Raw genomic sequence first — 4,778 nt, 5'->3', positions numbered from 1 at the left:
CAAAAATAAATCACGGCACAGATGTTTTGTTTTCCAGCTCCGGCTACGCGAGCCCCGTCTGTGTGTGTGTGACGTGGTTTTCCCTTCGTGTCTCCGTGACGTCTAACGTTAAACAGCCAATCACAGACATTATTAGATCTTGGGTAGAAGCATGATGCGTGCTCATTGGCTCCCTGACACCAATGATATTTACTCCTCAGGTATTACAATTGGGCGTTCAATTACGAATAATGTCTCAATACTCTGTACATTTAGAGGCGTCTCGTCTGTGTCTAAAAAGTAATGAATTTGGTACCCACTCCTTCTCATACCCCCCCCCCCCCCCCCCCCCCCCCCCCCCCCCCCCCCCCCCAAATTCCCAATAACCGACAGCGGACAGCAAGGCGGGATTTCCAGGAGCATTGAGGGACGAGCGCTACTTTGGTGTCTTGTTACCTTTCAGGACCTTTCTGTTGCGTTCCTCCCTGTCAAGATGTCATGTTGATGTTGTCTTTTCTTATTTTTTTTGATTTCAGGAATATTGTCCTGATCTCTGTTCTGAACATGCAACATGACTGAGATGTATTTTTAATGTCATCAATCATTTAAATACCTAAGAAGCTGATTTTGCTGATGTGTTTTCCTTTCTCCGGGACGAACCGCTTCCTCGCGTACACGCCGGAGAGTTCTCCTGACGTTTTCCTCTTCATCACACGGGCTGTTTTTAGATATTCAGGGAATCTCTCTGCAGCAGAGATGGGTGCATGTTTCCAAAATTACACTCATAACAGTTAATTAATTGACTCAATTTGTGCCAATGAAGTCACAACTGCCGGGTTAGAATAACATGGTTTGAGTCATACTCTCAACAGTATGAAAGATGGTGATATTTTTATTTTGTGTGTGTAATTAGTGTAGTTTTTAGAGACCTGAAGAGTTTAAATGGTTATGTAATTCTCAAGCGGTAAAGGAAAAAATCAGAGATTATATAAACACAAGTTGTTGTTTTTTTCCATCTGGTTGATTCTTTCAACCCCTCATGATTTATTTAGCGACTCACTGATGTGTGTTTTAATGGTTAATCACCAGACTTCTCTTCAAAGTTGCCCCAAAGTGAACCCTCCCAGAGCTCATATTGCCCTCACTCTACTTGAAAGACACCATCATGTACCAGTACATGGTTTAAAATTAATACTTGTCTTAAATTGTCTTATTTAATGTTGCTGTACAGCATGTGCAGGGCCTCATTTAAACTCTGTTGTCCATTCCCAGCTTCTATCACTGCTGTGAGCATTTTGGGTGGAAGCAAACATGGCGACACATCTCCCTCGCACACGTGTGCAATAGCATCGTGGTGCACGCAAGGTATCTCACATATTAACTGCTTTTGTCAAGAAATACATCCTTGAGATACAGTTCGACCTGTTCAAATACAACGGTAGGAGGCTAAATGTCTGAAATGGTCCGACGTATCAACCCTGTGTCAGTTTAAATCCACCTTATCCTCTTTGGACAGCTATACAGGAGAAAATGAAATGTCTTTTCCCCGTTAAACAGTCACAGATTTAATTTCTCTTTGAATTCCTCATGTTTTGTCGAACTACATATCCCATCATTCTCAGGCACTGTCCAAGCTTCAGTGCCTGAGAATGATGGCTGCAGTTGTTGAAGTCCATCTCAAAAAGGTTTTATCTTTATTATTATTTTTTAAAGATGTTCTAGCCCCAGTTCAGGAATATAATATTCACAATTCTGCTTAGTTTGGTTTCAACAGGGTTTCTGCAAAACTTCTAAATGTTATATAATGTTTAAATTCTAAATGTCATCCCCTTAAAAAGTCTTAACCCTCCTGTTGTCCTCGGGTCAAATTTTACCTCTTTTACAAATAGTCTATATCAGAAATATGACATTAATTTGAACCAAATTACCACAAAAAAGGATGGATTCCATGCAACGCTCTTTGCAAATACAATTAATCACTTACATTGAGTTTTGGGTGAAAATGTAAATGTTTTCCAATCAGCATCCATTCATACGCTCCTCTGATCTGAACTATTAGTCAACAATAAGTCATAGTTTCTGCTTTATTAGCTCAAATATTGGGTGTAATGCTATACAAATGAGGGTTATTGACCATTGATTCCAAAAAATAGTGTAGCACTGGTGGTAGTCAAATAATTTAAAAAAATGAATGCGTTAAATGTTAAATATCGAAGAAAAGGTTAATTAATCTTTTTGACCTTTTTGAACATAATAATTAAATTCGTAATATTGTGTTCTAAGTCCTAAACAATTTTAACCCTCATGATGTTCTTGGGTCAAAATGACCTGTTTTCAGTAAAATAAAAATAGTTGTGTCCCAAAAAATGGGCCGTTGAAATAAGCGCTGAAAATATCAACATTAAAAATATCAAAAATCATTTAAAAAAAGCCCCCACAACATTGAAAAAGTGACAGAAATGTCGGAAAATGCGATGTGACATGTCTTAATGTGCATACTTTCAATTGTAACGCTACTTCTAAGGCTCAGTGAAATGTTCCTGCAGTGCTTCTTCTTCTTCTGTTGTAGTTCTTTCTGTCATCAGTCTAAATATAATTCCCTGTATTAGGACTACAAACGAGACCAACGTGCAACTTGTTTTGCAGCCAATCAAAACAACAGTCCCAGGGAGGAACTCGGAGAATTGTTTCAGACGCTGTTCCCGGACTCTGACATCAGACTTTTTTTGATGATGTCATGATATATAGTCATATATAGTATAGTAGTATATATAGTATAGTAGATATAGTATATAATAGTCTTAAATTTCATTCATAATAGGCTTAAAAAGTCTTAAATTTGACTCTGGTCAACCGAACATGGAGACAAACAAGGAGAAGTGGCACGCTACGCTAAAGTTAACCCTTGTGTTGTCTTCCCTTTGTCCATGAACAACGTTTTTTTACCCTTATCTCAACGTTTGGTTGCTTTTTACAGCTTTTTTTAATGAAGTGGTTTTTTTCTTCTTTTTTTTTTATTGATTTTGCCGCTTTTTTCAAAAATGTTAACCCGTATTTCGACTTCCTTTATTTTGGATATAAAAATACAAACTTCACATTTGCCCCGAAGACAACACGAGGGTTTTAAATCCACCTCCGCCTCCACCTCGGTGCTTGTGTCATGTGCACTTTGAGCTCGTTATCTTAGTCTTCTGTTGTTTCAGATTATCCGCTGCACAAGTTAACAGAAGAGAAAACACCACCCGATACTCCGTCCGCTGCGTTCATCACCGACCGTTCCCGCTCTCGTCAATCGTTTACAGCCTCGTTCCGCTCAACGACTCCCAACAACAAGTTTCCGCGTGCATAACATGTTCGACCATGGAGAAATCTCCCTGGGAACATTCAGGAGGGAGGGGGGGGGGAACTTGATCATCAAGTATTTGAAAAGCAAGTTCTGGGTGGAGGAATGTGAGGGATGACTGCTCCGTGTTTACCAGCTGCTGCACTTGTTTTCATGAACATGGAGCTGCAGACTCGTCCAATAAAAATGGATTTTTTTTTTACTAAAACTCGATTCCCGACAACAGCTGTTCCTCAGTACTTGACATAGAGGAAGAGGCTGTATTAGTGTTAGCAGGTGTTGGCGGAAATATCTCATAAATTTGGACAGATAGGCTAAAATTGAAAATAAGAGACGAGGCTGACGAAGTAACAGTAACACTGTTGACTCTGTGCCATATATCCTGCATCCCATGTGCCGTTATTATCATTACCTCTGTGCAAAAACTTGCATTTGGGCAATTTTATAAATTGCAATTGAATAACTCATGTGTGATTTATTGTTAAATACTCTTAGTACTGCTGTATTTTGTACATTTATCCATCTCTGTACACTTACCTATCTCGCTCTTACCTTTGCTGTGGCAAACTGCAATTTCCCCACTGTGGGACAAATAAAGGTTTTTCTGATCTTATGTTAACAACTAATGGGGGATCCCAAATTAAACCTAAAATAAATGAATGACAGAGTAGAGCTGGGCCTGAAAGGTCCTTCTCAACAACCCTCGGGACAAATCCTTGCAGAGGGCAGGACCTGAAACCCAGGAGCAGTGTTGATGCCAGGTCCAGGTTTTCCATCAGTGCGATGGTTCAGTACGTCCAGGCTGCAGGCATCTTTGTTCCAGTTATAACCAGGAGGAACATCTGGGCCTGACATGTGAAGCCAGCAGCTGAGTTTCCGTCCCCTCTACGCCCCGATCTGTCGATGATTTTGTCGTTTTGATAGCCTAATAATGTCTTTATCAGCATTTGGAAGTACCTTGCAAACCACTGCCCGCTAGCTTAAGGGGACCAGATTCCTCAGACAAAATCCGGGGACACTTTCAGCTCAGAAGCGGATTTACCTCCAAAACACGTCATGTAAAACAGGGACACGAGACCTAGAGCTGTTTCCTCCAACGGACAACATCAGGGAAAGGATTTCTAAGGAGGTCGACCTTTCTGTGAAAGATTAAGATCCTTTTTTAAATCCTAAAAGTCCGTGAAATTGCGTTGGCCAACCTACTCCTCCTTGGCATCCATTAAAAGGCTCCAACTGGTTCAGAACTCAGCCGCACGAGTCCTCATCCACTCCACATCCTGGCTCCACATCACTCCGGTCCTAAAACAGCTACACTGGCTTCCCATTTCTCACCGGATCACTTACAGAATCCTGGTCCTCACCTACAAAGCCATGCACCACCTCGGCCCCGTCATACCTCACTGTCCTCCTCCCCCCCTACCAACCAACCTTCAGGGTCCCTCAGATCCACCTCACT

The sequence above is a fragment of the Etheostoma cragini genome, chromosome 13 (genome assembly GCF_013103735.1).
Source record: "Etheostoma cragini isolate CJK2018 chromosome 13, CSU_Ecrag_1.0, whole genome shotgun sequence".
NCBI classification, from domain to species: domain Eukaryota; kingdom Metazoa; phylum Chordata; class Actinopteri; order Perciformes; family Percidae; genus Etheostoma; species Etheostoma cragini.
This window is presented reverse-complemented; position numbering follows the sequence as displayed.